Source organism: Mustelus asterias, unplaced genomic scaffold (assembly GCF_964213995.1).
Source record: "Mustelus asterias unplaced genomic scaffold, sMusAst1.hap1.1 HAP1_SCAFFOLD_124, whole genome shotgun sequence".
NCBI classification, from domain to species: domain Eukaryota; kingdom Metazoa; phylum Chordata; class Chondrichthyes; order Carcharhiniformes; family Triakidae; genus Mustelus; species Mustelus asterias.
The window spans coordinates 980,394-1,001,131 of NW_027590162.1; the positions used below are offsets into that span (position 1 = coordinate 980,394).

General features: G+C 44.8%; 3 non-coding genes and 1 pseudogene across 3 annotated transcripts; 2 read left to right on the top strand and 2 right to left on the bottom strand.

Annotated features, from left to right (window-relative positions):
- Positions 1-1,467: 1,467 nt before the first annotated feature.
- On the bottom strand, positions 1,468-11,630 carry LOC144484711 (uncharacterized; annotated as a pseudogene).
- Positions 5,715-5,786, bottom strand: trnaw-cca (transfer RNA tryptophan (anticodon CCA)). Its single transcript has one exon. It is a non-coding gene; the product is annotated as a tRNA-Trp (tRNA).
- On the top strand, positions 6,133-6,214 carry trnas-gcu (transfer RNA serine (anticodon GCU)). The gene has a single exon. It is a non-coding gene; the product is annotated as a tRNA-Ser (tRNA).
- A 5,778-nt stretch (positions 11,631-17,408) lies between the features above and the next one.
- Positions 17,409-17,490, top strand: trnas-uga (transfer RNA serine (anticodon UGA)). The gene has a single exon. It is a non-coding gene; the product is annotated as a tRNA-Ser (tRNA).
- Positions 17,491-20,738: the final 3,248 nt, after the last annotated feature.

The window sequence follows — 20,738 nt, forward strand, 5'->3', positions numbered from 1 at the left end:
TGTGTCATAATAAACTACAGAAATTTGGTTCATGTCTCAATAGTCAATTTGTTTATCCCACATAGAATTGTTGATATTTCAAAAGCGTTGCCTGATTCTGTGGTGAATGCTGAAAATGCAGTGACTTTTGGAAAACCTGTCAGAAACATAGTGTGATTTCTATCTATGTATTGTCTGATGTTGTTGCTATTCTTGTTTTTAATACTGTGACTGTACGGCAATCAAGATAAATAAATAAATGAGTCATGATCGAACTGAATGGTGGAACAGAGTCAATGCACCTTGTGGGGGGCCAAGGATAGATCCTTGGGGGATTCGGGAGGTAACAGCACAGGAGTGGGAAGAGAAACCATTGCGGGTGATGTTGTGCTTAAGACCAGAAAGAGAAGAATGGAACTGGGGAGTGCCAACTTACCCAGCTGAACAATCTCTCCACCTGTCCCCCACTATTGACATAGTTGACTGCACCATCCTGCTCCAATACCTTCCCATTGTCAGGTCAGTGTTCACAGCAGATGAAGATGTTAAACAACCTGAGGAAACTAATGATGAATGAAGGGCTGGGCCTCAGGAAACGAGTGTAGAGAAGGCTGGAGTTCTCAATCATCTTCGTCTCGGGCGGCAGCTCCTCCATCTCAATGTGTGTGGTGAGATCAGGCCATTCTGCTCAGTCAGGAACACCCAGACTGACTGCAAGAGAGAGAGAGGCTGTAATTAGAACCAAACGATGAGGGAGACCCACTGAGAGTAACCAAGCCCTGGCCCCAGACACAGGGCACTGGAAGATCCCAGTATCTCTCCCTGGCCGATGCAGAGTGAGGTTCTGTAACCCGGTGTGGCACTGCGCCCCACACAAGAACACAGGAAGATCCCAGTCTCTGTGCTGATTGGTGTGACGGGGTTTGCAGCGCCGAGACTGGGGAGCTGCAGCGTGACATGTTTACACAGGAAGCCGCCATTCGAAACCCTGAGCTGCGGATTGACAGCCGGGCGGGGCGGGATTCGCGCTGCCGAAACCCTTCCCCCATCCGAAGCCCCACCGCCGGCTCAGGATGCGGGCCCGGGGACTGAAGCCACTGGCCGGACATTTACCGCCGCCCGGTGTCTGATGGGACCAGTGTGTACCCCCGCCCTCTGTCCAATCACAGTCACCGACCTGTGACCGACAGCTGAGAAAACCAATCGGAAATTGAGTCATTTCTGTTATCCAATAGACGCTCTGCGCCGATTGAGTGATGGCTGCATCATCCAATCAGTGAGCTCAGTCTGTCTGAAATGTGCGCGAACAATGGAAATGACGTTTTAATCTTGACCAATAGAGCGACATGCTTCACACAACACCCGCCCACATCACGATGGACATCGGCCTGAACCAATCGAAGAACGCCGCTGTAACACATACACCAATCGGAATGCGGCGCTGTTGTTCGGCTCCAGCAACGTCACTCCCAGCCCAGCGTCATTGCGTCATACAATTCGATCCGCGGCTAAAACCAATGAGAAATCAGACAGCTGGAGGCGGGTAAAGAATCCTTAAAGCGGAACCGCTATTAGAATTACCGTTGTACAACTCTAATTTACTTACGATAGTTAAAGCAACAACAGGATTGGTGAAAGTCAGAGCGTGAGAGAAGTAGAAATCGGGGGAAAGGAAGGAGGAAATAAATGTAGGAAACGCGATAGAAATGAAAGGAGAGGAAAGGAAGATGGAGGCAGTGAGGTTTAGAGAGGGAATTCTGGAGCTGAGTCCCTGAGAATTGAAGGCGTAGCCATCACTGGTGGAGTGAATCGATGATGTGGAGATGCTGTTTCTGGGGGTGTCTCCGAGTCGGGAATGGTGGAAATGATCTTTAGTTTTCTGCATGTTGCAAACGAAAGTCTCATCTGCTTCTCAGAAGGAATGCTCAGTGAGCTGGGGCTAAGTTTCTGAGTTCGCACCCACACAAGCTTTACCTGCAGCCTGGAGCTCAATGACTGAAGCGGGATTTTGTCTTTCTCATCAGGACGGTGCAGGCTGAACAGGTGCAGTGTTGCAGTGAGGAAAATGAAAAAGAGAATTGGTGCAATGACACAACCTTGTTTGGCTGCAGTTTTTACTGAACGGGGTTTGTGTTGGTTCACTGGGTTAGGATCACTGACTGCATGTATTTGTGGAGTGTTTTAGGTTCATTTATTAACATCGCAAGTAGGCTTACATTAAAACTGCAATGAAGTTGCTGTGAAAATTCCCTAGTCGCCACACTCCAGCACCTGTTCGGATACACTGAGGGAGAATTTAACATGGTCAATGCACCTAACCAGTGCATTTTTCAGACTGTGGGAGGAAAATGGAGCACCTGGAGAACACTCACGCAGACACAGGGAAACATGCAGACACTGCACAGATAGTGATCCAAGCCGGGAAGCAAACCCGGGTCACTGGCGCTGTGAGGCAGCAGTGCTAACCACTGTGCCACCATGGGGAGAGGGTGGTGACACATGTCCATGAGAAGCCAAGTCTGACGATAATAGCGAGAGTCATACAGTACAGAAGAGGCGCTTTGACCCATCACATCTGCACCAACAAACCTACATTAAATCTACAAGTATTCCTACCTTCCAGCACTTGGCTCGTAGCATTGAAAGTTATGACATTTCAAGTGTTCATCCACATACTTTGTAAAATTAGTGAGTTTTCCCACCTCTACTACCTCTCCAGGCATTGCAATCCAGACTCTGACCATGCTTTGGATGAAAAAATGTTTCTCTCAAATCCCCTCTAAACTTTCTGCCCCTCACCTTAAAATTCTGCTTCCTTGGTATCAACCCTGCAACTAGGAGGAACAGCTGCTTCCTATCCACCCTTTCCATAACCCTCATAATGTTATATACCTCAATCAGGTCTCCCCTCAGCCTTCTCTGCTGTAAAGAAAATGACGCGAGCCAATATAGTCTCTCTTCATAGTTCAAATTCTCCATCCCAGTCAACATCCTGGTGAATGGCCTCTGCACCCTCTCCAGTACAATCATATCCTTTCTCCAGTGATTTGACCAGAACTGCACTCAGTGCTCCAACTATGGCCTCACCAAAGTTTTGTACAGCTCCAACATTGTCTTGCTGCTCTTATAATCATACATTAGTACAGCATCACTCATGTTTCATGCATCTTTGCAACTCACAGAGTGAAAGGCTCTTTTATCATCAAAAAATACAATGTACGGCAGCTGGAGCTTTCCCTTGTATTTTCAGGGATCTAGGAATCAGTGGATCATCTAGAGATAGAACAAAAAGAATATTTTCACAGTATTTATTCACATGGTACTAACATCAGGTTGCAGTAGTTATGAGCCGACTGCGTGGCCTTATGGATAAAGTGTCTGACTTTGGTGCTTGTAGTAATGATATCAGAAAATTGCAGGTTTGAGTTCTGTCACGGTCGTTTCTGGTGGAGCTTCCTGGGAACCGATCTCCCACGTCATATTAAATCCACATTTTCTTCCAAACATTGCAGGGTGCTTTCTCAGAATGTACGTCCTTGTTATTTTATTACTTCAATTCTAAAATAATCTTAGCTCTGAACAATTCCACAATATCTGTTTGATCTGCATAAATTATTGATCCCAACTGGAGCAAAATGCTTTGTATTGATTGGGTGATTGAAATTCTGTGGAGGTAATTCTAATTTCCTCAGGACGAGGTTTAATAATGAGCTGAATGAAGTGTTTTTGTTTACAGGGATGAAAGGTTATGTCACTGGGCTGGTAAACCAGAGGCCCGCACTGATCTTTGGAGGCATGGAGTAAGTCCCACCATGGCAGCTGGTGAAAATTAAATTAACTGATTTCATACACAGAATTATTGATCAAATAAAGAAACAGGAGTAGGCCATTCGGCCGAAATAAGTCTGGACTTGAAACCAAGCCTCAGAAATGGCGGCCTTGAAATTCCTGTTGATTGTTTTCCCACAGAAAACATCTTCACTGAACAACAGAGAACATTTCACACAACAAGAAACACCTTTGCAGAACAGAAAATAAAAATTCTGCTCAAGATGGCACATATTTACATAACCGGGAATCTGGTCGGACCCCATTTGGAATATTGTGAGCAGTTTTGGGCCCCATACCTAAGGAAGGATGTGCTGGCCTTGGAAAGGGTCCAGAGGAGGTTCACACGAATGATCCCTGGAATGAAGAGCTTGTCGTATAAGGAACAGTTGAGGACCCTGGATCTGTATTCGTTTGAGTTTAGAAGAATGAGGGGGGATCTTATTGAAACTTACAGGATACTGCGAGGCCCGGATCATGGAGAGGATGTTTCCTCTCATAGGAAAAATTAGAAACAGAGGGCACAACCTCAGGCAAAAGGGACGATTCTTTAAAACAGAGATGAGGATGAATTTATTCAGCCAGAGAGTGGTGAATCTGTGGAACTCTTTGCTGCAGAAGGCTGTGGAGGTCAGGTCATTGCGTGTCTTTAAGACAGAAATAGATAGATTCTTGATTAATAAGGGGATCATGGGTTATGGGGAAAGGGCAGGATAATGAGGATGAGGGAAATATATGATTGAATGGTGGAGCAGACTCAAAGGTCCAAGTGGCATAATTCTGCTCCCATGTCTTATGAATATATTTACACAACAGGGATGAATTTGACACAACCACAGCAAAGATCTGTCAACGGCAGAGACACAGTTTCACAACAGAGAGAACAGTTACACAGCAGAGAGTGCAGTTACACTTACATGAAATTAATTTTGAAACAAGGTCTATCTTTATGTAACAGAAGATCCCTTTTCAAACATAATCAATTGTTCCATCTCAGTATCTTGTTGGGTTGTTGGGTACCTTCTCTGTCTATCGCTCTGTGTGTGTCCTGATCATCTCTTACTGCTTCTCTGTGTGTCTTTCTCTGTCTGTTTGATTCGGGCTGATGTTAAGTGTTATTGTCCAGCCAGGGTGCGCTTCCCAACACGTGGGTCTTGTTTGAAATACAAATACAATGAATAGTTTCCTCTCACCCGCGCAACAGGAATAGACAGGAAGCGGCAACGTTTCGGGGCAGAGTGGCTGGACCCATAACCCAGAGGTCGATGGATCGAAACCATCATCTGCTGTCATGTTCTCACGAACATCAAATCGTAACATTCGGCTGCTGCCCAAAGGTAAATCTGGGTTTTCCCGACAGTAAATTTGTTTCATCATCTTGATTTTCATTAACTGGGAACACAGCGCATATGTCCCAGGTTCACAGGAAGTAGTCTCACAACACCAGGTGAAAGTCCAACAGGTTTATTTGGTAGCATGGGCTTTCGGAGAGTTGCCCTTTCATTAAATGGTTGGACAGCTTATTCAGCCAAAAGCACGGGATTAATTCCTGTATCGGTTGAGATTGTTCATGAAGGCACGGCTTCGAAGCCTTGCTCCTCTCTTGACGTGTGAATCATCCTGTTAAATCGCCACAGTCAGCTGTCTCCTTTGATGACCCATAGGAACATCTGAGTCTGTGGACCTTGCTTTAATTTTGCAAGCAATGAACACCTCACAACTCTGAAACATTGTTTCAGATATAAAACTGTGCAAAAACAAAACTGAGCATGCGAACCGGAAGCATCCCTAAAATATCATTTCTACCATCGTTTTGAAATTTGTCATTTCGGGAACAATCGCAAACAATCAACTTTACCAAGATAACAATTTTAACCAGACACAAAATCCGACGTAGAAAAGCTTCATGAGCCTGACGTGATTTGAACACGCAACCTTCTGATCTGGAGTCAGACGCGCTACCGTTGCGCCACAAGCTCAGACTGCTTGCTGCATTTTACATCCGGGTTATGTTCGATGAATTCAAAATCAAACTGGGACCAGGGAATGGAACTGTCTCCCTCTTTACTTTCTGTGGTTACACATCGAATGGAAGAGTAGCAGCGAACCGGATTAACAAGAAAGCAGCAACACAGCATTATCCTGCGGGAGAAATATGTTCTTTGTTACGGGTGTTAAAACACCCTGGTTTGGTGAGAAGTCAAAAGAGAAAACGCTAGAAAATCTCAGCAGGTCTGGCAGCATCCGCAAGGAGAGAAAACAGCTGACATTTCAAGCCCAGACATTTCGAGCCCTTTGTCAAAGCTTGGTGAGAAGTCATTGCGTGACGAGGTGGCCGAGTGGTTAAGGCGATGGACTGCTCATCCATTGTGCTCTGCACGCGTGGGTTCGAATCCCATTCTCGTCGGTGATGGTTCGTTCAGTGTTTTGAGGTTCACGGAACCAAGATGAAGTTTGAACACACAAGCTTGGAGAGAAGAGTCCAGAACAATTCCATATTCCCATAATTCTCATCCTCTGAGAAACTCGATCTGACAATCAATTCAAATCAGGGCACCCGCTTTGGACACGAGTTTGCCACCATGTCAACATGTGGTTTCAGAAGCTCCAAAGCAGACGCCAGTGGCAGATTTTGTCTTTCCAGAATCGGCAGGTCAGCCATGAAAATTAATGCTATATTCGCTGATTTGGCCATGCTAAATAGCCCCTTAGTGTCAGGGGGATGAGCATGGTAAACATATGGGGTCACGGGGATTCATTCTGGGTGGGATTGTTGTCGGTGTCGGCTTGATGGGCCGAATGTCCTCCAAGTTCGAGGCGGCAGTTTCGCTTCTCTGAGAAGATTGACACACCAGTTCCTAATTTCTTCAAATTTTACCCAGAAAGCTGACTCCGATGAGATTCGGACCCACAACCTTTGAACATTTCACAAGACAATGACTAGCAGTCTAACATGCTGGTACCCACTGCCGCAGCAGACGCCATTTCCCTGGCCCTGCACTCAACCCTGGAACACCTAGATAACAAGGATACCTCTGTCAGACTCCTATTTATTGACTACAGCTCAGCCTTCAACACCATTATTCCCAAGAAACACATCTCCAAACACTGTGGCCTGGGCCTCAGCACCTCCCTCTGCGACTGCATCCTGAACTTCCGAACTCACAGACTTCCCTCGAATGGACTTACTTTGCATGAAGTTGATCTTTCTCTCCACCCTCGCTATGACTGTAACACTACATTCTGCACTCTCTTGTTTCCTTCTCTATGAATGGTATGCCTTGTCTATATAGTGCACAAGAAACAATACTTTAACAATACTTTTTCACTGTATGTTAACACATGTGACAATAATAAATCAAATGAAATCAAATCAAAAATGCCATTCTTTGTGCCACAGAGACATTGCTGCAGCAACTATTCCCCGTTCCCATCTGGCAATTTCTGATGTCGTCGAACAGACAGTTGAAAAGTTCAGCAATTGGGCAGCGATTACATTTCAAAAATACTTTATCATCATTAAAATATTTTGGGACGTCCTATGGTTGTGAAAAGAGCTACAGAAATTCCAGTCGAACTCCGAAAGGACACAGACAGGTTGGTGGAATGGGAGGACATGTGGTAGATGATGAATGAAGTGATTCATTTTGGTGGGAATAACACAAAGCGACAATATAAAATAAAGGATTTCATTCCAAAAGGGGGTGCAAGAACAGCAGGACATATTTGGACATGTGTATATGTCATTGAAGGTGGCAGGACAGTTTTTAAGTGCCGTTAATAAAACATACTGTATCCTCCAGTTTATAACTGAAAACAAGAAGTTTATACAAATTTACGGCAAAGAAAATGCAGATATACTGTTAGATATTTTCAGCCTTGCCCCTCGCCTGAGGTGTAGTAATCCTGAGGCTAAATCAACACCATTAAGCTCTCCCTGTTGAGATGGGGAACAGCGGATGGTCATTTGGGATTATGGTGACTTTACCTTTATATCTGTGCCATATTCAGAATATGTTTTGCATTATCCGCTGATTTTCGAGGATTGGGATCTTTCTGATTCTGTTGGTAGAACTGTGCGTGTGGAAGCAATTTGTTCTGGCGGTCAGCTCCCGGAACAGTAAAGTAGTTTGGAATCCATTCTATATTTGCAAACTCTGGGATTGTAAACGAGTTGATGGATCTCCTCATTCTGAATCTTCAATGCATTTTTTCAGCGTCGCTGACTGGGCTTGCATTTTTTTAAAAATTAATTCATGGGACATGGGTGCCACTGGCTGACCAGTATTTATTGCCCAACTCTAGTTGCCTGCGGGCAATTGAGAGTCAACCACATTGCTGTGGCTCTGGAATCACATGTCGGCCAGACTGTGTAAAGACGGCAGATTTTGGTCCCTGGAGGACCAGATAGATTAATACAACAATCGACAAAGGTTTCATAGTCATCAGGAGATCCTTAATTCCACATATTTTTTATTGAATTCAAATTCCACTGCCTTGTCAGGATTTGAACCCGGGTCCCCAGAATACGAGCTAAGTTTCAGATTTCAGCGATGATTCCACAAGGCCAAGGTCTCCAAATTTGCTTTGAACTGAGTGGCTTGGTAGGCCACCTCCGAGGGCCTACAACATTGTTGTGGGTCGGGAGTTGTATGTAAGCCAGTCCAGGTAAGAATTCCTTCCCTGAAGAGCATTAGTGCTTCAGTTGTCTTTTTTTACGAAAGTTGATTCAAGGCCATTAATTCCAGATATTTTTATTGATTTTGAATTTCGCCATCTGTCGTGGTGGGAGATGTGTGAGTGTTGGTCTGTGAGAGGTTGTGTGGGTGTGTGTGTGTGAGAGAGAGAGAGTGATGGAGATTCACTCATTTTCAGTGAATGTGAATTAACCCCTTATATTCATACACGGACACTGTGATCCCCTTGCCCTTGCGAATTCCTAAGAAGTAATTATACCACTGATATCCGTTGTCGTAGCGTCTGCATGGTTTCCCCAATGTGCCATGCCTCGGGACATCCTTTCATGCAGCGTATCAGGTACCTGCAGACGCTACGACAACGGATGAATGAACACCGCTCGACAATCACCAGGCAAGACTGTTCTCTTCCTGTGGGGGAGCACTTCAGCAGTCACGGGCATTCAGCCTTGGATCTTCAGGTAAGCGTTCTCCAAGGCGGCCTTCACGACACACGACAGCGCAGAGTCGCTGAGCAGAAACTGATAGCCAAGTTCCGCACACGAGGACGGCCTAAACCGGGATGTTGGATTTATGTCACATTATCAGTAACCCCCACAGCTTTCCCCCTGATCTTGCAGAATCTTACCAGCTGTTCTGTCTGGAGACAATACACATCTCTTTAACCTGTGTTTAATGTTCCCTCCACCCACATTATCTGTACCTTTAAGACCTGGCTGGCTGTAGAGATTTGCATTCTAATTAGTATTCTGTAACTTGATTTCTGTGTCTCTGTGCACTGTTGGAGAACAGATTTTCACTCCATCTGACGAAGGAGCAGCAAGCTCCGAAAGCTGATGGTATTTGCTACCAAATAAACCTGTTGGACTTTAACCTGGTGTTGTGAGACTTCTTACTGTCCTTTCCCTCTGCCTGACATGATGATTCTTCACTCAGATCTCTGCACAATATGAGAGGAAATCTTTCAGGCTCCTTTTATACAGCCCGCCCCGACCTGACTGAGAAAGGCGGAGTGAGAGAGCTGAGAGGGGAGGAGACAGAGTGAAGATTAAACACAGAGCGGGAGGGAGGAGAGAGCCGGACTGACACACATACACACAGAACGGCCCCTGATCTTTCAGCTCCACCTCCAGTTTCTGCAACCGCCAATTTCAACCCGTTTATGAACAATGGAAGCGAAACACAGCTCCCCAAACAAACCCGTCACAAACATGTGTTTCCACAAACCCGCAGCTTTGAAATATGGAATCAAAACAGAAAATGCTGCAAATAATCAGCAGCTCCGGCAGCTTTTGTGAAGAGAGAGAGAGAGACAGAGTTAACGTTTCGGGTCGTGACTTTGTTCTTTTGTGTTTTTAAACCTGGTCCCGTAATAATTCCCAGTCAGTAATATTCCGACCTAAACACAGTCGATTCTATAGCAAGAATCTTCCTCCGGAACATCCTCACACACATCTGCTTCTCGCTGTTTGCAAACACTTTATTGAAGCTGTTTGGGGCAATCTCCTGTGTTAAAATTAAGGGAGTCAGAATGGCCGAGCGGTCGAAGGCCGCAGTCTCCTTTGGAGGCGTGGGTTCAAATCCCAGTCCTGACATTGATGTTTGGCTAAGAATTGCCGTCTCACAGCGCCAGGCACCTGGGTTCGATTCCGGGCTGAGGTCACTGTCTGTGTGGAGTTTGAACATTCTCCCTCGGCTTTCTCCGGTTTCCTCCCGCACACCAAAGTGCGTGTTAGGTTGATTGGCCATGCTAAATTGACCCGGAGTGTCAGGGGGTCAGTCCGGTCAATCAATAGGGTAATGGGGATCCGGACTGGGTGGGATTGAGGTCGGTTCAGACTCGATGGGACGATTGGCCTCCTTCAGCACTGCAAGGATTCGGTTAAAAATTAGGCTGCAATGCGGTATTTAGCCGCCAGTGTTACTGTCTCACATTGAATCTACCAGACATCTTTATTATGAGAGAAAGTGGCGATTGAACAAATGTCAAATTCAAATGAAATTCAGCATCTGCTGTGTTTTGCTTTAGTCTGAATTTGAAATGATCTCTATTGAGAATGAGCCGGGCCGCGGGACAGGAATCATTTCCTTGCGGGATCAGCTCTTTCCTGAGAGATGTGGGTGGCTCTCAGCAGAGCCTTTGGGTTCAGAGGTTTACAATTTGCTCGGGTTGTTTCACTTCTTTCCTGACGCTTTCTTCGCTTTTGCTGCTTTCACTTTGGGTTTGGTCTTCGATTTAGTCGCTTTTTTGATAGACTTTCCGCCCGTCACCTTCTTCACCGGAGACTTTTTCTTCAGGGCTGCTTTCTTCACCGCCTTTTTTGGAGTTGCCGCCTTCTTGCTGCTTGTTTTCTTCACTGTTGATTTCTTCACTGGAGTTTTCTTTGCTGCGGGTTTCTTTGCTGCGAGTTTCTTTGCTGCTGCTTTCTTTGCTGCGAGTTTCTTTGCTGCGGGTTTCTTTGCTGCGAGTTTCTTTGCTGCGGGTTTCTTTGCTGCGAGTTTCTTTGCTGCGGGTTTCTTTGTTGCGGGTTTCTTTGCTGCGGGTTTCTTTGCTGCGGGTTTCTTTGCTGCGGGTTTCTTTGCTGCGAGTTTCTTTGCTGCGAGTTTCTTGGCTGCGGGTTTCTTTGCTGCGGGTTTCATGGCTGCGGGTTTCTTTGCTGCGGGTTTCATGGCTGCGGGTTTCTTTGCTGCGGGTTTCTTGGCTGCTGCTTTCTTTGTTGTCACCTTCTTGGCCGCTGTTTTCTTTACTAAAGATTTCTTGGCTGTTGGTTTCTTCACCTTCTTTCCCATTTTCCCCGGGCTTTCCTTCTTAGTGAGTTTGAAGGAGCCGGAGGCGCCCTGTCCCTTTGTCTGCACCAGAGACCCTGTCTCCACCTTCCTCTAGATAGTTAACCTGATCTGGGAGCCGCGCTTCCCCACATCCACTCCGCTGCCAGCCAAAGCTTTCTTTATCGCGGCCAGGGACATCCCCTTGCGATCGCTGCAACCCGCCACAACATTGAGGATCTGCTCGCCTAACTTGGGACCGGCTGTCGCAGGTCGGGGAGCCGCCTTCTTCTTCCTGGGAGACTTCACTTGAGCGGGAGCGGCTGGAGGAGCCGTTTCGGCGGCTGCAGTTTCAGTCATATCCGAGAGTGTGTGGAAAATCTGTGTGAGTCAGAACTGGATCCGAAATGAAGCCAGTGGTGGCGGCACAGAGCAACTTAAAGGCAGAGAGCGGACGGAGCAGAGACAAGCTGCTGTCAGCTCCCGGCTCCTCCAACCTCTCTGTGTTTCTCGCTCCTCACAAACTGTCCCATTGCAATGAAATTCCGCCTCTCCAGAGATCCAGCTCACATCCTTCATGTCTGTGACACACGAATGTTTGCTGTTGAAAAGGTTTCACTCGAACTGAGGACTCCATTTTCCACTGAAACCCGTTTTACTGCTGCACTGATCGCGATAGCTGACATGTTCTCTACTTTTCCACTGAAATCTTGAATTTAGCGAAACATTTGCCTTGAAATCTCACTTTGGGGCTCAGCAGGGGGATTAAGGGAATCTTTGATTGGAAAATTGTTTTATTTTACACAAGAGAGACTCGGTGATCTCATGATCAGAACAGACACACAAACACAGTTGGATTAGTCTGACTCCCCCGTCCCTTTCATACACTCTCTCTTACACAATATTCACACCTACACATTCACAGGACAAAACTTTTACCAACTGTATGGTCCCAGGACGGAATTTCTCCTCCTTTTCGCCTTTGCTCTGTATCCCGGGGGCGTCGTTATAGTTTTTCGCCTCAGTAACTGTTAAACACTCTGAAGCCCGCTCCCCGCAGATTGTCTTTGAATTCATTCATGGAATGTGAGTGTCGCTGTCTGGGTCAGCATTAGTTGCCCATCCCTAATTGCCCTTGGGTAGGTGGTGATGAGCTGCCTTCTGGAACCGCTGCAGTCCATGGGGTGTACGGCCACAGCTGTAAACCAGATTCCGCGGCAACAGCCAGTTATATCTGTTTTTTTCAGTTATTATAGCGGTTGCAGACATCATTGTGTTTCTTTAGGGTGAAGATACAAATTAACTGCTCTCGGAGTCTCTCAATTTTCCTGTTTTATTTGTTTTTCCTGCACTAACAGGTAACAGTAAATCACAACCTCAACAACCAGTGACAGCCAGTTAAATAATCATCCCCCACTCGCTGATAATGGAGTTTCTGACAGTGACAGACATGTTCTGACCATCCTCCGATTGGGCCCGAAGGTGACCAGATTCACTGTCAGAGCTGGACTTTCAGATTGAGGGGGTGGCAGAGCCAGGTGAGTGATGATAGTGACTGTGCGAACATTTGACCAAGGGTCAGTTCCTGGCCATCACAGTGGTAATTCATTTAATTATCTATCGCAGGTCAGAACAGTAGGTGGGCACTCCTAAAATAAAATTGACTAAAAATTCTCATCATCGCTGTGTTTCTAATGGAAAATCCACATTCAATTTGCTTTCAGCTGAAATGTTGTTTAAATGAAATTAAAGGCCTCAAAACTAATCAATGAGTTCTCAGTCAGAAACAATAGTAAAAAGAAAGGTGGCCTAAACTGTCCAGAACTACGAGACAAGCCACGTTCAGTTTACAAACTGTGCTATGGACACATCTGGTATCTGATGAAATCAGCAACTCAGGAAGTTCCGTAATTATAACTAATGAAAATAACAGTTGTTTAAGCAGAGTGACCGATGGTGGTATAGGGGTGAGCATAACTGCCTTCCAAGCAGATGACCCAGGTTTGATTCCTGGCCAATGCATTGGTCATTTATTTTGAACCTTATCCACGGCCTCTTGTGTTTTAAACTGAGTGGACAAAAACAGGGCGAACGAAACATTTGACAGGAATGAAATAAAATGCAGATACCTTTTTCATTTTTTGTTCGGACATGATTCTTTTTAAATGAAAAATATTGGAATAGAAAATCAAGTCATTGACCGAATAAATGAATTTTCAGCCAGACACAAAGACTCAAAGTAAAAGTAGAGGAACAAATTTCAGCTCCCGCACTGTGCATTGCGCAATCCTGGTGCCTGATGAAGTTAATATGAACTTTACTGAGGTGGTTACATTATTCTGACAAATAAGATCTGCCAAAAGATAAAACACTGGAAAATCTCAGCAGGTCTGACAGCATCTGTAAAGAAAGAAAAGAGCTGACATTTCGAGTCCAGATGACTCTTTGTCAAAGCTTTGACAACGGGTCGTCTGGACTCGAAACGTCAGCTCTTTTCTCTCCTTACAGATGCTGCCAAACTTGCTGAGATTTTCCAGCATTTTCTCTTTTGGTTTCAGATTCCAGCATCCGCAGTGATTTGCTTTCATTTGTTAAATAAGCAGCTGCTGTGGCCGCGTGGTTAAGGCGTTGGATTTGAAACCCGATGGGGTTTCTCCGTGCAGATTCGAGCCCCGCTGCCAGCGAGTGTGATTGGAAATGTTTGCTTTAGACAGCCACAGAGTTGCAAATCCTATTTTTTTGGAAAGAATTATTTGGATCTCCAGCATGCTTTCAGCTACATAACAAGAAGGTGAGCTTGGAAAGGACACCTGAGTGTCCTCAGTCTGGCAAGGACAAGATAGGCCGAATGGGTTCCTTCGGTGCTGTTACATTTCTCTGGTTCTTTCTAAGGTGCCATGAGGAAAATCAAAGCATGAGCAGAATGACAAAGGCATCAACAGGGGCACAAGGACAAAACAAGGTCTCACGTCAGAGGAAGATTTTTATTAATGACACACAGAACATAAGAAATACATTTATTTAATTGAGCTGGATCCTGGAAAATGAAACAAACTTCGAACCAATCAGTGCCTGTCTGAGAACTGGCAAGGAATATGGCTGACATTGATACGGTTCATAGTGAATTTGTTTATAGAATAATAGAATCATGCAGTACAGAAGAGGCTCTTCGGCCCATCGAGTCTGCTCTGACATCGAAGAAACATCTGACCTCCAATCAAATCGCATCCACCACCACTTGACCCATAGGCCTGAATGTTATGATATGCCAATTGCTGACCACATACTTTTAAAGGTTGTGAGGCAACTTGCCTCCATCACCTTCCAAGGCAGCGCATTCCCGACCGTCACTACCCTTGGGTAAAAATGTTTTTCCGCACATCCACCCTAAACATCCTGCCCCTCACATTGAACCAATGTCCTCTTTTTACTGACCCTTCAACCAAGGGGAACAGCTGCTTCCTATCCACTCTGTCGATGCCCTCATAATTTTGTACACCTCGATCAGGTCCCCCCTCAGTATTCTCTGCTCTAAAGAAAACAATCCAAGCCTACCCAATCTCCCTTCAGAACTTACATGTTCCATCCCAGACAGCATCATGGTGAATTTCCTCTGCATCCCCTCCAGTGCAATCACATCCTTCCTATCTTGAGGCGACCAAAACTGCACACAGTACTCTAGCTGTGGCCTCACCAAAGTTCTATGCAACGCCAACATGACATTTTATTGCAGTCGATGCCCCGATTGTTAAAGACAAGTGCCCCATATGTTTTTTTTTCACCATCCTACTAACATACCCTTCTACCTTCAGAGATTATGGACAAACACGCCAATGTCCCTATGTTCCACAGAACTTCCAAGTGCCATGCCCTTCATTGAATACTTCCTTGCCAAATTATTCCTTCCAAAGTGTGTTACCTCACATCTTTCGGGGTTAAATTCCATCTGCCACATATCCGCCCGTTTGACTATCCTGTCTATATCTTCTTGCAGACTAAGAAACTCAGCCTCCCTTTCACCACCCAGCCAATCTTTATGCCATCCGCAAAGTCACTCATCCTACCCCATCATTTATGTTAATGATTTGGATGAGAATTTAGGAGGCATGGTTAGTACGTTGGCAAATGACACCAAGATTGGTGGCAGAGTGGACAATGAAGAAGGTTACCTCGGATTGCAGTGGGATCTTGATCAATTGAGTCAATGGGCCAATGAATGGCAGATGGAATTTGATTTAGATAAATGTAAGGTGATGTATTTAGGTGGATTAAACCACGACAGGACCTATTCAGTTCATGGTAAGACGTTGGGGTGAGTTATAAAACAAAGAGATCTCGGGGTACAGGTTCATAGCTCCTTGAAAGTGGAGTCACATGTGGACAGGGTGGTGAAGAAGACATTCGACATGCTTGGTTTCAGTGGTCAGAACATTGAACATGGGAGTTGGGACATCTTGTTGAAATTGTACAAGACATTCGTAAGGCCACGTTTGGAGTACTGTGTACAGTTCTGGTCACCCTATTATGGGAAGGAAGGATATTAAACTAGAAAGAGTGCAGAAAAGATGTATTAGGATGCTACCAGGATTTGATGGTTTGAGTTATAAGGAGGGGCTGGATAGACTGGAACTTTTTTTTTCCCTGGAGCACAGGAGACCTAGAGGTGATATAACGAGGCCTATATCATAATGAGGAAATAGATAAGGTAGATAGCCAACAGCTTTTCCCCACAATAAGGGAGTCTAAAACTAGAGAACATAGGTTTACGATGAGAGGGGAGGGATACAAAAGGGTCCAGAAGGGCAATTTATTTCACACAGAGTGGTGTGTGGAACGAGTTGCCAGAGGTAGTAGAGGCGGGTACAATTTTGTCTTTTAAAAATAATTTAGACATTTACATGGGTGAGCTGGATATAGAGGGATATGGACCAAACACGGGCAATAGGGACGAACTTAATGGCAAAAATTGGGCGGCATGGACATGTTGTGCCGAAGAACCTTTTTCCATGCTGTGAACCTCTATGACTCGATTTATTGACACACACAGCAAATCCAAATTATTGTTCCCTGCTGCCATCTCCTGGCTGAACGAAAGTTGTGCAACAAGGTCACGATTCAATCAAACCTTCATAGATTGGAGTGAAATAACATCAACATGGTTCTGACCGATTAACATGATTGCAAAACATGATATTAATCAAATTCCATGTCCCAAGGATCTGCTTTCTGATTGGGCGACCCTGCTCACCCCGATCTATCGGAAAGTGTAAAACTCCCAGAACGGGAATGTCGGTTATATAATTCTCTCAGCTGTGATTTCTCTGCCACTTGATTGCTTGTGTATTCGTTCTATAAATACAGAGGGGGAGACAGAGCCAGGTGGTGTTGTGGTGACTGTGCGAGCATTTGACCAAGGGTCAGTTCCTGACCCAGAGTTTTGACTTATTTAATTGGCTATCTCTGGACAGAACAGAAGGGGGACACTCCTAAAAAAAAAACACCAAATATTCTCATCATCCATGTGTTTCTAACATAAAATCCAGCTTCAATTTCCGTTCAGTGGAAACTTTGTTCAAATGAACTGCAAATCTAATCAGAGTTATCAGTCAGAAACAACAGCAAAAAGGTGGCTCAAACTGTCCAGAGAAACGAGACAAGCGAAGTTCAGGTTTAAAAAGTGGGCCAAGGACACACCTGGTGTCTGCTGAAATCAGCAACTAAGGTAGTTTTGTAATTATAACGAATGAAAATAACAACTGCTTACGCAGAGTGAGCGATGGTGGTATAGTGGTGAGCATAGCTGCCTTGACCCGGGTTCGATTCCCGGCCATCGCATTGGTAATGTATATTGGACATTATCGGCGCCCTCTTGTGGTTTACACGCACCATTTGACTGAAATGAAGTGGACTTTATTTTTCGGATGCAGAATTCGGGTTCAATTTGATTTTAATGAAAGGTTATTGAAAAAGAATAACAAGTCTCTGAACTAGTGAATGAGTTCTGGATCAGAGACAAAGATACAAATTAAAAGGAGACGAACAGATTTCAACTCACACGCTGTGCTCTGCATCATTCCGGTGCCTGATAAAGGTCTGTGAATGTTGCTAAGGCGATTACATCACAACAACAAATAAGCAGCTGCGATGGCCGAGTGGTTAAGGCGTTGGACTTGAAATCCAATGGGGTTTCCCCGCGCAGGTTCGAACCCTGCTCGCAGCGAGTGCGATTTGAAATATTAACTCTACTGCTTCAGGGCAGCCACTGGCTCAAAGAAGGTTTGCAAAGTTTTGGCATTTAGTATTTGGATCTCCATCGTGCATTCAGCTGCATGGCTCCGGGCTGGGTGCAGGAAGATGGGCTTGGAAAGGACACCTGGGTGTCCTTATTATTTTGTAAATTGAATTTGTGTCTTTATATGCCCTGTTGTGAATAGAACTCCCGCTCACCTGATGAAGGAGCAGCAAGCTTTGTTACCAAATAAACCTGTTGGACTTTCACCTGGTATTGTGAGATTTCTTGCTGGGTCCTTGGACTGGCATGGCAGGATAGGTTCAATGGCTTCCTTCTGTGCTGTTATTTTTCTATAATTCTTCCTGTGGTTCGATGAGAAAATTCATAACATGAACATTTTCTTTTAAAAGCAGCATCAAGGCACAAAGACAAAATACGGTCTCATGTCAGAGGAAGATTCTTATGCAATGGCATAAGAATGCACACAGAGCATAAAAATACATTTCATCAGAATACATTGAATGAATATTTCAAAATGCTGCTTCGGTGATATCACATCATGTTCATTCAAACACATTGCAACAAGCTGGTCATTACTGGGCGTTCTGTATTCCTCGTTATAACAGTTTGAGAATGGAAGGAGCAGGTTCACATCTGCACATTGACAGGGTCAAACTGTGTCTCAGATTGACAGCTCCCAGGACGGGCTTTCCTCTCCTCTCGCTCTGTGCTGTAGATTCTCAGGGATTAGTTGGAGTTTCCCAGCTCAGTAACTGTAAAAGCCTCTGAGGCCAGCAATGCTCACAGTGTCTGCTCCCCAGATTCAGGGGGCTGCAGCCAATCAGAGCTGTGCCTGATTTAACCCAGAACTGGTTGAAATGATGATAATGTTCACAAGCTGAATTCTATTTGATCAGATGAAGATACAGATTGTGTGCACTCAGTCACTAAACAACAATATCCCGCCTTCATATAGAGTGGATGAGAGTGGGTGGAGGGAGAGACAGATTCAGAGTGAGTTAGGGTGGTGAGAAACAGACGGCCAGACAATGTCTCAGTGACAGAAATCCTTGTAAATTCCAGCTTTAGCCAGAAAGATTCTCTTGGAGAAACAGAAGCTGCAGTATCAGTTCTCACTGATATTATGGAAGAGACACATTATTAATCCCACACTCAGGAACAGTGCTGCCTTTTCATAGAAGAGATGGGGAGAGGCAAAATAAACTGAATGGTCCAGTTCGAAACAGTGTGCAGGTTCAGAGGGAGTAGATTCAGGAAGATATTTGAAAGTGAGACAGTTTAGGACTGTCGCTTGCAAAGTGGATAGGATCCTTGGCTTCACAAATGGAAGCACTGAGAGTCCATTGGATCCCGCATAATCCACAGTGTAAAAGGAGGCCATTTGCCCATTGCATCTGCACTGACTCTCTGGAAGAACATCTTTTGCCCATGGCTAACCCTCTTAACCTACACATCTTGGGTCACTAAGGGGCAAAATATCATGTCTAATCCATTTATTCTGCACATCTTTAGTCTATGGGAGGAAACTGGAGCACCTGGGGAAAACCCATGCAGATACAGGGAGAATGTGCAAACTCCACACAGACAGTCAGCCATGGAGGAATTGAGCATGGGTCTCTGGCGCTGTGACGCAGCAGCGCTAACCAGTGCCACTCTGCTGGTGTAACTTTAACAATCCAATTCCTTTCTGAATGCCTCACTTGAAGCTGCATCACCACATTGTCAGACAATGCATCCCAGAGCTGAACTACTCGCTGTGGGAAAGGGTTTTCTCATTATGCTTCAATCATTAACGAAGGGTCAGTAAATTGGTCCACGGGGGTGAAAGGGTTTCATATGATGTGACCCTTCGTAAACTGGGTCTGTATTCTCTGTGATTTAGAAGCATGAGAGGCAAAACATTAAAACATACAAGATTCTGAAGGGGTTTGATTTTGTGGACATTGGGAGATTGCGGAAGCTGGCTCAGTGTAAGGATCAGATCATTTCGCACTGACATGAGAATACATTTCTGCACTCATTGGGTTCTGATCCTTTGAAATGCTCCATTGTTGAATACACTAGTGGTGGCACAGTGGTTAGCATTGCTGCCTCAAAGCACCAGGGAACCGGGTTCAATTCCACCTTGGGTGATTGCCTGTATGATGTTTGCACACCCTCCCCATGTTTGCGATTCATCCCATTCTCCAAAGTTTAGATGGATTGACCATGCTAAACTGCCTGTTAGTGTCCCAAATATATTGGTTAGGGGGATTAGCAGAATATGTGGGGTTACCGGGATAGGTTCTGGGTGGGATGCTCTGTCAGAGAGTCAGTGCAGATTCAATGGACCTCCATCTACACTGCAGGTTATGACAGTCTATGACTATTAAGGCTGAGATAAACAAATTTTGGTTTCTCAGGGAATCAAGGGAGTGAGGAGTAAAGTGGAGTTCAATCCCAAGATCTGAAACTCCATAAGCAGCTGGTATGCCCACACCTGGAGTCTGCATCCACAGTTTGGAACCCACGCTTTCAAAAAGATATACAGCTGATAGAAAGAGTGCAAAGCTGTGTAACCAGGAAAATGGAAGGCATGAGGGGAATACTTTATGAGGGATTAAGAATTATTGGATTGCAACCTTTCAAGAGGTTGATTTATGGTTTAGTTCAAATTAGTAAATTGATACATGACCTTATTACCCAAGCTTGAAAAGTTCTTTATTCGGAGTTACCATATTTTTGGTGATCGTCAGTATCAACTACAGAAATTTGATTCACATTTTAATAGTCACAGTTTGTTTTCTCCCCAATAGAACTGCTGATATTTCAAATGATTTTGTTGGGAATACTGAAAATGTAGTGACTTTTAGAAAACTTGTCAGAAATATAGTGTGATTCCTATCTCTGTATTGTCTGATGATGTTGCTGTTCTTGTTTTAATACTGTGCCTCTGTGCTTTGCACTGTATGGCAATAAAGACACATAAACCATAATTGTTTTGAATGGTTTAACATTATTGATGAGCCACATAGTAAATGTCTGCCCTTATTTCCTGTGTTCTTGTGACTGGACAAGACACAAGCATGGATACTGAGGGGAAAAAAAGGGTGGAAATTGCAGAGGCAATGTTTACAAGTTTTCTATCCGAGCTCGTTTAATGGGTGGTGCCAGAGGACTGGAGAATTGCAAATGGTAAACACACTTCTTCAGAAAAGGCTGTGAGGATAAGCCAA